Below are 12,655 nucleotides of genomic sequence, written 5' to 3'. Positions count from 1 at the left end.
CTAACGGAATGCGCTCCGGGGACTGGGTCCCCCAAGTCTCGCGGACGCCAGGACTCACCCCGCCTCTGCACCTCCGCTGGGAGTTTCAGGTTCTGAATGACCTGGCGTGGAAGGACTCAGAGGCCTCGAGCGGTGACTAGGTTAGCACCCCGCGGGGTGTATGGGTGGGGCGCATTTACTGTGCAGATTGAACAGATTGAGTTGGGTACACGCTTTGATGCTGGTTTGGATGCTGGTTTTGATGCTGGTTGCATACTCCTCTCCTTTCATCAGTTGTTCCATTAGAGAACTTAGAATCTACCAGGATAGAGCAACATGCTCCCATTTGCCAAGTTGCACAGTTGGTGCCCGCTGGTCGTGTTGGAAGTTTATCCGTCAGCCTGCTGTGGGAGTACAAGAGGCTGTTGCCCAGAAGGGCGTGGGCAGCACGCTTTCCTCCCAGAGCCTCAGCTTCCTCATCTGCAAACGTGAAAGAACATCTCGTCGCCAGCTATGAAGACTGGGGTTGCCTGGGCGGAGGACCTGAGCCAGTGCCACCTGCCCTCAGCCTGGCACCAGCCATTACCTAATAAGTGTCAGTTACCAGGACAAGAATGATTTCTGTAATAGTCAAAATTCCTTCCATTGTAAGTGATCCAATATAAGTAAAGAAAACGGAAAACAAATTTTTTGGCTCACATAATCAGCAAGTGTGGATTCAGGAATTTTTTTTTCTTTTTTTCTTTTTTTTTTTTGATACAGAGTCTCACTCTGTCCCCCAGGCTGGAGTGCAGTGGCACCATCTCGGCTCACTGCAAGCTCCGCCTCCCGGGTTCACGCCATTCTCCTGTCTCCCGAGTAGCTGGGACTACAGGCGCCCACCACTACGCCCGGCTAATTTATTTTGTATTTTTAGTAGAGAAGGGGTTTCACCGTGTTGGCCAAGATGGTCTCGATCTCCTGACTTCGTGATCTTCCCGTCTCGGCCTCCCAAAGTGCTGGGGTTACAGGCGTGAACCACCGCGCCCGGCCGGATTCAAGGATTTAAAAACAAGATCATTCGGCGTGGTGAAACACCAGGCCAACATGGTGAAACACCGTCTCTACCGAAAATTAGCTGTGCGCCCTGGCGCGCGCCTGTAATCTCAGCTACTAGGGAGGCTGAGGCGGGAGAACTGCTTGAACCCGGGAGGCGGAGGTTGCAGTGAGCCGAGATCTCGCCACTGCACTCCAGCCTGGTGGCAGAGGGAGAATTCATCTTAAAAACACACACACACACAAACAAGATCGTCCCTCTCCCCATCTCGGTCCCTCTCCTCCCTTCTCCTTGCCCGTTGGGATTCTTTCCGTGGTTTCTCTTCCTCCTCTGCAAGCAACCTTTCTCTTCCTGTGCAGGTTACAGCGGTGGGTGGCCTCTGATGCCCTCGTTTCTATCTTTCCCATCTGTTAAACCAGAAAGTAAGGCCCTCCCCTCCTCTATTCTGGCTCCAAACTAACAAACAAAAAACTGGGAGAAAATCTGGTTGGCCCTGCTTAGGTTTCTTGCCCACCTCTGGAACAATTGCCCTGGGTGGGAAAATAGGGTCTGATGTTTGGCTTGCCCTGGACCATGCACCCAGCTTTGTACCTACAGGGTAGAATTAGGTGCCCTGTGACTGGTCTCCTCCCACGAGGACTGCACGTATGGAGTAGAGAAGTTTTCCAAAAGAACTGAGAGTCTCAACAGACAAATATCCAAGGATGTTCACTAGATCTGTGATCACTGCTGTTCTTTGATAATCTTCTGGAAGTCCTGACTGATGTAATAAGACAGGAAATGGAAATGTAATGTATAATATTAGGAAAGAAAAGGCAAAGGGATTACTCACAGTAGAAATTGCCAGACTGGACCAGGCACAGTGACTCATGCCTATAATCGTAACACTTTGGAAGGCCGAGGTGGGAGGATCACTTGAACCCAGGAGTTTTGAGACCAGCCTGGGCAACACAGTGAGACCCCATCTCCTAAAAAAAAAAAAATCCACACAACCCAACCCAAAGAAATAAAATATGAAGAAAAACTAATAGAATTGGTAAAGGGGTTTAATAAAGTTGCTACATAGAAGTTCTGGCCGGGCGCGGTGGCTCAAGCCTGTAATCCCAGCACTTTGGGAGGCCGAGATGGGCGGATCACGAGGTCAGGAGATCGAGACCAGCCTGGCGAACACGGTGAAACCCCATCTCTACTAAGAAATACAAAAAATAGCCGGGCGAGGTGGCAGCGCCTGTAGTCCCAGCTACTTGGGAGGCTGAGGCCGGAGAATGGCGTGAACCCGGGAGGCGGAGCTTGCAGTGAGCTGAGATCCGGCCACTGCACTCCAGCCTGGGCTACAGAGCGAGACTCCGTCTCAAAAAAAAAAAAAAAAAAAAAAAAAAGAAGTTCTTCGGCCGGGCGCGGTGGCTCAAGCCTGTAATCCCAGCACTTTGGGAGGCCGAGACGGGCGGATCACGAGGTCAGGAGATCGAGACCATCCTGGCTAACACGGTGAAACCCCGTCTCTACTAAAAATACAAAAAAACTAGCCAGGCGAGGTGGCGGGCGCCTGTAGTCCCAGCTGCTCGGGAGGCTGAGGCAGGAGAATTGCGCGAACCCGGGAGGCGGAGCTTGCAGTGAGCGGAGATCTGGCCCCTGCACTCCAGCCTGGGCGACAGAGCGAGACTCCGTCTCAAAAAAAAAAAAAAAAAAAAAAAAAAAGAAGTTCTTCAACAAGTCATATCAGTCCTTTATATTGGTAATAACATATATGAATATACTAAAAGAAATCCTTCACAATAGCAACAAAAAGTAAAAAGTCCATCTGATGCAGAGCATAACTCCTCACTCCTTAAAGATGGATTGTACATAGTGACTTCCTTCCAAAAAGTAGAACAGGAAAATTAATTTTCAATGAACATATTAGGTTTTAGTCCACTTCTGTGTATTCCATTATTTTAAAATTTAATAGAATGACTCTAAAAGCAATTGATAGTGTAAACAGGAAGATATAACAAAAACTCTGAAAAAGAAAAGTAAGGAGGAAAGAAGTAGCTCTGTTGGCTGATAAATAGCTTTTAAAACAATGTGTGGTTGGCTGAGCTTGGTAGCCCACACCTGTAGCCCCAGCACTTTGGGAGGCTGAGGTGACAGGATTGACTGAGCCCAACAGTTTGAGGCTGCGGTGAGCTACGATTGCACTACTGCACTCCAGCCTGGACAGCAGAGTGAGACCCTATCTCAATAAAAGACAAAACAATAAAATAATTTAAAAAACAAAGAACCCTGTTGTTAGGATTTTGACATTGCATTATATCTGCAGATTTATTCAGAAAGAATGCACCTCATGAAAATACTGTCTTCTAGTTAAATCATATCCCTAGTCTAATCAGTACTTATCTAGGGAATGGGACACTCACTGGACTAGGGATATGATGAATTTGTTATTGATGCTTGATAAATAGTCATAATTATGTTCATATATGGTTCTTAACTTTCTGAAATATATTATTAAAAGCATGTATTAAAGTTGAATTTTATCAGTTTGTTTTGTTTTGTTTTGGGACAGGATCTCTCTCTGTCACCTAGGCTAGAGTGCAATGGTTTGATCTCGGCTCAAAGCAGCTTCAACCACCCTGACTCAAGCAATCCTCCCACCTTAGCCTCCTGAAGAACTGGGACTACAGCCATGTGCCACCAAACCTGGCTAATTTTGTTTTCTTTTTCCTTTTTTTTTTTTTTTTGAGACGGAGTTTCACTCTTGTTGCCCAGGCTGGAGTGCAATTGTGCGATCTTGGCTCACCACAACCTCCGCCTCCTGGGTTCAAGCAACTCCCCTACCTCAGCCTCCCGAGTAGCTGGGATTACAGGCATGTGCCACCATGCCCGACTAATTTTGTTTTTTTTTTTTTTTTTTTTTAGAGATGGGGTTTCTCCATGTTGGTCAGGCTGGTCTCAACCTCAGGTGATCCACCTGCCTAGGCCTCCCAAAGTGCTGGGATTACAGACATGATCCACCATGCCCGGCCTGTTTTCATATTTTTTATAGAGACAAAGAGGTCTCACTATATTGCCCAGACTGGTCTCAAACTCCTGGGCTCTAAGCGATCCTCATACCTTGGCCTCCCAGAGTGCTGGGATTACAGGCATGAGCCACCGTGCTCACAGATTTTTTTTTTTTTTTTTAGTATTAATTGAAATAATCATATTTTTCTTCTCTTTTTGCTTGTTAATATAAGTTCATTGTAGATTTCCTAATGTGTAGCTGTCACTGATTCCTGGAATAAACTTCCCTTATTCCTAATAGTATACTATAACAGGAATATAGCGGTAGATTTATTGCTAATATTATATTCAGGATTTTGATATTTATTTATTTTTATAGAGACAGGGGTCTCAATATGCTGCCCAGGCTGGTCTTGAAATCCTGAACTCAAGCAGTCCTCCTGCCTTGGCTTCCCAAAGTGCTGGGATTACAGGCGTGAGCCGCTGCGCCCGGCTTCCGTCTATCTTTAGGCTCCGTAATTTTTCAAATACCATAAGAATGATCTGTTTCTTGAAGGTTTGAAGGCCACTCCCCTAGAGGACCATCTGATGCCTTTATAGAAGGGGCATTTTATTTAAAAATAAGAAAAAAAGTAAAAAGTTTTCTATTTACTTAGAAGTTGCTGGTCTATTCAGGGTTTTTTTTTAACCTCTTCTTGAATTAATTTTGGTCACTCGTGATAAGTGTTTATTGATTGCTGCTGTAACACATTACCACAAATTTAATGGGTTACAATAACACAAAGTTACTAGTTAACAGAGGTCAGAAGCCTGAAATGGGTTTCGTGGGGCTGAAATCAAGGTGTTGGCAGAGCTGCTTTCTTGCTGGGGCTCAGGAAGAATCCATTCCCTTGCCTGTTCCTGCTTCTAGATGCCACCTCCCTCTTCCTCCATCTCCAAAGCGCATCATTGCAGCCTCTGTTCTTTCATCACGTCTCCTTTTTCCAGCTTTTACTCTCTTGTCTTCCTCTCAGAAAAAGAGATTCCATTAGGCCCACCCGATAACCCAGAATAACCTTTGCATCTTACGATCCTTGCAGTAATCACATCTCCAAGTCCCTTTGCCACGCAAGGTTACGTATTCACAGGTTTCAAGAGTTAGGATGGGGACATCTTTGGGGGGCCTTATTCAGCATCTCATACTCACCATGTTCTGACCACGTCTCCGTCTTACCTGTATTTTAAAATTCTGATTAGCTTTTCATTTTCTAGTGGGTACTTTCTCAGGATATTGTGGCGTGTGCTTTCTGAATGTTTGCAGCCATCATATTTTACACATTCCCATGCTTCTAGCGTTACATGTTACAGGTGAAAACTCCAATCCACTAAGATTCTCTCTCTCTTTCTTTCTTTTTTTTTTTTTTTTTTTTTTGAGATGGCGTCTCACTCTGTCGCCCAGGCTGAAGTACAGAGTGCAACCTCACTGCAACCTCCACCTCTCAGGTTCAAGCGATTCTCCTGCTTCAGCATCCCGAGTAGCTTGGATTACAGACATATGCCACCATACCTGGCTAATTTTTTTTGTATTTTTAGTGAATATGGGGTTTCACCATGTTGGCCAGGCTGGTGTTGAACTCCTGACCTCAAGTGATCCATCCACCTCGGCCTCCCAAAGTGCTGGGATTACAGGCGTGAGCCACCGTGCCCAGCCCCAATTCTCTTTTTTGTTTTTGAGATGAACTCTCACTCTTTTGCCCAAGCTGGAGTGGCTAGATCTTGGCTCATTCCAACCTCCACCTCCTGGGTTCAAGCAATTCTCCTGCCTCAGTCTCCTGAGTAGCTGGGACTATAGGCATGTGCCACCATGCCTGGCTAATTTTTGTATTTTTAGTAGAGATGAGGTTTCACTATGTTGGCCAGGCTAGTCTCGAACTCCTGACCTCATGATCTGCCCGCCTCAGCCTCCCAAAGTGCTGGGATTACAGGCGTGAGCTACCGCACCTGGCCCTCGATACTCTTTTTATTGTAGAATTGATGATGGTCATTATGGCTAGTTCCCCAACATTCCTTTCACCCCAAATGGCTCATTTTAGCCAGGCACAAGAATCTCATTTGCCTTCTCAGGGCCCTATGTAGGAATGGACATGCATGACCCAATTCTATTTAATGTATTTATATGTATATTAGAGAAAGTCTCACTATGTTGCCCAAGCTCATGATCCAATTCTAGCCATGAATCCTGAGTGAAAATCTAATGGTGTTTCTGGAAAACGTTTCCTATTTCTAACAGTCAGACAAGAAAAAGGCCCCTATCTTCTCCTTCAGATATTGCGGTATCCGAATTTTTTTTTTTTTTTTTTTTTTTTTTTTTGAGACAGAGTCTCACTCTTTTGCCCAGGCTGGAGTGCAGTGTGTGATCTTGGCTCACTGCAACCTCTGCTTCCTGGGCTTAAGAGGTCCTCCCACCTCAGTCTCCCAAATAGCTGGGACCACAGGAGCCCATCACCAAGCCTGGCTAATTTTTGTATATTTTTGTAGACACAGGGTTTCACCATGTTGTCCAGGCTGGTCTCGAACTCCTGAGCTCAAGCAATCCACCTGCCTTGGCCTCCCAAAGTGCTGGAATTACAGGCGTGAGCCACCACACCCAGCGGTATCTAAATGTTATGTCTGGAAGTGCTACAGCCATAATGCAGCTGCTGGCCCTAGGATAAAGCCAATATTGGAAAAGGGCAAAGCCAAGAGAATCACAGATATTAAATGAAGACAGAGAAGGAGAGAGCAAGGGAGGCAGAGAGTATAAACAGGTGATTGTAAAAGACAAATATCTATTTTTGGCAAGAAAGGGGAAGGCTTTTTAAATTTAGATACATGGGGTAGTGCAGTGGCTTACGTCTGTAATCCCAGCACTTTGAAAGACTGAGGCAGAAGAATTGTTTGAGCTCAGGAGTTCAACACCAGCATGGGCAACATGGTGAAACCCCATCTCTACAAAAAAAAAAAAAAAAAAAAATTAGCCAGGTGTGGTGGCATGCGCCTGTAGTCCCAGCTACTTGGGAGGCTGAGGTGGGAGGATCGCTTGAGCACAGAGTGGGGTGGAGGCTGCAGTGAGCTGTGATTGTGCCACCGCACTCCAGCCTAGGTGACAGAGTGAGGCCCTGCCTCAAAAAATAAATAAATGCACTTAGACACACAGAAAGAGAGCCAGATTTTTCAGTTTTGTTCACTTTGCCCACAAATCATCAAGGAAAACATAGAACTCAAAACTGACCAATTGGTTGATCTACAGGCATCAGAGGCTGCTCTCCATTCCAGGGAAAGAAAAGGCCCTTTTCTAATTGAGTAACTTGTCCTCACACTGTATATAAACAACAAAGACAAAACTGAGGAGCCAGGAGACATTGGGATCTCCAAGATAAACGCATAAACCAAAACAAGAACAACAAAAATCCACCACCAATAGTCAGAATTCCTGTTCAGTCCGCTGTCTGGCAGAGATCGGCTAATGGTCAGATAGTGAAAACCTCAATGAAGGGGGCATAAGTCGCTGTATACAAATCAGAACCCAAGCCAGAAACAGACCTGGCCAAGAATCAGACAGAATCTAGAAAGTAAAACAGAAACAAAGCCAGCAAACAGTCAAAAAAAACACAGGAGGCCCGGCGCGGTGGCTCACGCCTGTAATCCCAGCACTCTGGGAGGCCGAGGCGGGCGAATCATCTGAGGTCTGGTGAAACCCCGTCTTTACTAAAAATACAAAAAATAGCTGGTCATGGTGGTACGCGCCTGTAATCCCAGCTACTCAGGAGGCTGAGGCAGGAGAATGGCTTGAACCTGGGAGGCGGAGGTTGCAGTGAACCGAGATCACGCCACTGCACTCCAGCCTGGGGAACAAGAGTGAAACTGTCTCAAAAAAAAAAAAAAAAAAACAGGATTCTTGAGAGTTAAGGTTTATTGCCTCATGAAATTCATCCTTATTGGGAAGATCAAAGGATGAAATGAGTGTAAAAGTGCACTGTGACTCCTTTTTTTTTTTTTTTTTTTTTTGAGACAGGGTTTCACTCTGTCACCCAGGCTGGAGTGTGGTGGCATGATTTCAGCTCACTGCAGCCTCAACCTCCTAGGCTCAAGTGATCCTCCCACTTCGGCCTCCTTAGTAGGGATTACAGGCGCTCACCACCATGCCTGGCCAATTTTTTAGTCTTTGTAGAGACGGGGTCTACCTATGTTGCCCAGGCGAGCCTCAAACTCCTGAGCTCAAGTGATCCTCCAGCCTGCGTTTGCCAGAGTGTTGGGATTACCGACATGAGCAGCCATGCCTGCCTGTGAACCCTATTGAGGAATGCAAATATAAGCCGTCACTATTAACATCATCATCTCCAAGTTATAGGAGCTTTAGAAATGATCTAGGTTCATTTGTGCACTTGGACAAACCGCCCCTGCAGCTCCAGGAGATAGATCAGTGCCTCAAGGCTTTCTGGGTAGACCCTTCCTAGTGGGAGAAAAAGCCAGAGGCAGATGCATTTTAGACAAGGAAAGAATGTTATCTGCACAACAACTGCACGGTCAGACTTCAGGGAATGGATTTCCAAATGAGAAAACACTACAGGTTTTTGAAGAAAGAAAGAAAGACAAGATTACTAAAGTTACTATCTGTCCGTTAATGATACGAAAAAAAAGAAAAAAACAGCGAAAACGTCACATGAAAATCGTATCCATAAAGGTCATAACACATCTTCAGATATTAGCATTACAAAAATCAGAGAGAAGAATTTCAGGTCAGGGAGTCAACAACTTCCAGGAACGGCTCAAGTTTCACTGATTTGGGATACTAGGACTTAACAGAGTGACCCTGGTTTTTTTGGTTTGGTCTGGTTTATCTCAGAGCCCAGTGTTTGCTTTGTAATTTTCTCCTAACTGTGGGGTGTGATGCATGCACTTAGCCACCACCGTAGCAGTTCAAAGCGTCAGGTTTGGGGGTTTTATTTATTTATTTTTGTTTATTTTTGTTCTGAAACACAGTCTCACTCTGTTGTCCAGGCTGGAGTGCAGTGGCACGATCTCGGCTCGCTGCAAGCTCTGCCTCCTGGATTCAAGGGATCCTCATGCCTCAGTCTCCCAAGTAGCTGGGACTACAGGCACACGCCACCATGCTTGGGTAATTTTTGTATTTTCAGTAGAGACAGGGTTTCACCATGTTGGCCAGGCTGCTCTCAAACTCGTGACCTCAAGTGACCTGCCCACCTCTGCCTTCCAAAGTGCTAGGATTACAGGTGTGAGCCACTGTGGCCAGCCTGTTTTTTGTTGGTGGTGGTGTTTTTTTGTTTTGTTTTGTTTCTCGAGACAGCATCTTACTCTGTCACCCACTTTGGAGTGCAGTGGTACAATCATGGCTCACCGCAACCTTTAACTCCCTAGCTCAAGTGATCTTCCCGCTTTAGCCTCCCAAGTAGGCTCATGTCACCACGCCCAGCTAATATGTTTGTTGTTGTTGTTGTTGTTGTTGTTGTTGTTGGTAGAGATGGGGTTTTGTTATGTTGCCCAGGCTGGTCTCTAATTCCTGCACTGAAGTGATCCTCCCACCTTGGCCTCCCAAAGTGCTGGGATTACAGGCATGAACCACTGAGCCTGGTCATGAATTTAAATCTTACATAATTCCTCCTCTTTGAAACTTAATAACCATGTGGCAAACATTCCTAAACATGTGGTTGCCTCCCAAGGAACACATAAACAATGAAAAGTGGCAAAATCAAGATAATTCCAATCCACATGTATGAGAAACTCTAACAACCCGGATTGGATGTCCCCAAGTTGCCCAACCTGCTAAGGTCACCCTATCATCTAAAATCAAAATGAAAATGGTTGAATCCAAGCTTACCTATAGTGGAAAACCCAACACCCTTCCCCATGATAGCTCCAAAACAGGCTTGTGGTGGTGGGTTAGACAAGGGGCATTGGTGATTGGTTTAGGCAAACCAGGATCAACCCCTTGAAACTTAGATATGCTTACGTATGCCTAAGTGAAATGAACGACAGCAACCATAGAAAGGAATGAGAAGGAGGAATTAGGATTATTTTGTTATTATAAAGCACTTGTGTTACCTGTGAAGTGACATATTGTTATTTGAAAGTGGACTTGAATTAATTGTAAATGTATATTGCAAACTTTTGGGGAACCACTGAAAAAAGTTCTTTAAAAAAGAGAAAGAAACATAGGCTAGGCAAGGTGGCTCATGCCTGTAATCCCAGCAATTTGGGAGCTGAGGTGGGAGGATTGCTTAAACCCAGGAGTTCGAAACCAGCCTGGGCAACGTAGCAAGATCTCATCTCTATTAAAATAATAATAATAATGATAATAATAAAATAAAGCTATTTTAAATATAAAGACACATCTAGATTAAAGGCAAAGGGATGGAGAAAGATATATTATACTAACACTTATCAACAGAAAGCAAGGGTTAGCTCTACTGACTTCAGACAGATTTCAGAGCAAATAAAGGGATATCTTCATAGGGGTATTACACAATGGTAAAGGGGTGAATGCATAACCGTCTTTTTTTTTTTTTTTTTTTTTTTTTTTTTTTGAGACAGGGTCTTGCTCTCTCTGTGTCACCCAGGCTTGAGTGCAGTGGTACGATCTCGGCTCACTGCAACCTCAAGCGATCCTCTCACCTCAGCCTCCTGAGTAGCTGGGACGATAGGCACATGCCACCATTATGGCTAATTTTTGTATTTTTTTGTAAAGACAGGATTTTGCCAAATTGCCAAGGCTGGTCTTGAACTCCTGGACTCATGCAATCTGCCCACCTCGGCCTCCCAAAGTGCTTCACCCAGCCCCATATCAATCCTTAATGTGTGAAGCCAAAAACTGGTAGAACTACAAGAAGAAATACGTGAATCCACTATTATTAGTTGAAGATTTCAACACCCCTCTATCAAAAATGAACAGATCCAGTGAGCAGAAGCTCAGAAACTCAATAGCACCACCAGTCAAGTGGATATATGAGTATTTGTAGGCTGCTTCATCCAGCAGTAGCAGAATATACATTCTTCTCAAGGTAGCATGGAACATTCATGAGATAGGCCATTTTCTGGGCCATAAAACACACCTTAACAAATTCAAAAGAACAGAAACCACACAGGCCAGGTGCAGTGGCTCACGCCTGTAATCCCACCACTTTGGGAGGCCCAGGTGGGCATATCACCTGACGTTGAGAGTTCGAGACCAGCCTGACCAACATGGAGAAACCCCGTCTCTACTAAAACTACAAAATTAGCCAGGACTCATATCTGTAGTCCCAGTTACTCAGGAGGCTGAGGCAGGAGAATCACTTGAACCCGGGAGGCAGAGATTGCGGTGAGCTGAGATCCAGCCATTGCACTGCAGCCTGGGCAACAAGAGCAAAACTCTGTCACACACACACACACACACACACACACACACACACACACACACAATTTAAAGGAAGCCGAGAGAAGCACAGGGCTTCAGAAGAACATTTTGGGCCAGGCACAGTGACTCATGCCTGTAATCCCAGCACTTTGGGAGGCCCAGGTGGGCGGATCACCTGAGGTCGGGAGTTCGAGACTAGCCTGACCAACAGGGAGAAACCCTGTCTCTACTAAAAATACAAAATTTAGCCGGGTGTGGTGATGCATGCCTGTAATCCCAGCTACTCGGGAGGCTGAGGCAGGAGAATCGCTTGAACCCGGAAGGCAAAGGTTGCGGTGCGCCAAGATCGCGCCATTGCACTCCAGCCCGGGCAATAAGAGAAACTGTCTCAAAAAAGAAAAAAAAGAAAAAGAAACCACACAAAGTATGTTGTCAGGACACAATAAAATTAAACTAGAAATCACTAATAGAAAGCTAGCTGGAAAAAACCCCAAAATATCTGGAGATTAAATAGCACACTTCTTTTTTGAGACAGAGTTTCACTCTTGCTGCCCAGGCTGGAGTGCAGTGGCACGGTCTTGGCTCACTGCAACCTTCGCCTTCCGAGTTCAAGCGATTCTCCTGCCTCAGCCTCTCAAGTACGTGGGATTACAGGCATGGGTCACGATACTCAGCTAATTTTTTGTATTTAGTAGAGACAGCGTTTCACTGCGTTGAGTCAGGCTGATCTTGAATTCCTGACCTCAGGAAATCCACCCGCCTCGGCCTCCCAAAGTGCTGGGATTACAGACGTGAGCCACTGCACCAGCCAACAACACACTTCTGAGTAACACATGGGCCAAAGAAGAAATCTCAAGAAAAGTTTTAAAATATGTTGGTATTGAATTTAAATCTTATGAAAATTAAAATACAAACTATCAGCGTTTGTGGGATGCAGAAGAAAAACAACAGTGCTTAGAGGGAAATTTCTAGCATTGACTGCATCTATGAGAAAAGAAAAAGATCTAAAATCAATCATCTAAGCTTCTACCGTAGGAAACAAGAAAAAGAGGAGCAAATTAAATCCAAAGCCAACAAAAGAAAAGAAAAAAAGAAATTAGAGCAGAAGCCAATAGAATTGGAAACAGGAAATCAATAGAGAAAAATCAACAAAACCGAAAGCTGGTTCTTTGAAAAGAAAAATCATTATGGTTCTGTGAGAACAGAATATGAGCAGAATGGGTGTAAAGCAGGCAACCGAGACAGCGTCTGACGTGTATGCTCAGCAGAAGTCCATATCCTTGTCC

The sequence above is a fragment of the Macaca nemestrina genome, chromosome 17 (genome assembly GCF_043159975.1).
Source record: "Macaca nemestrina isolate mMacNem1 chromosome 17, mMacNem.hap1, whole genome shotgun sequence".
Classification (NCBI taxonomy): domain Eukaryota; kingdom Metazoa; phylum Chordata; class Mammalia; order Primates; family Cercopithecidae; genus Macaca; species Macaca nemestrina.
This window is presented reverse-complemented; position numbering follows the sequence as displayed.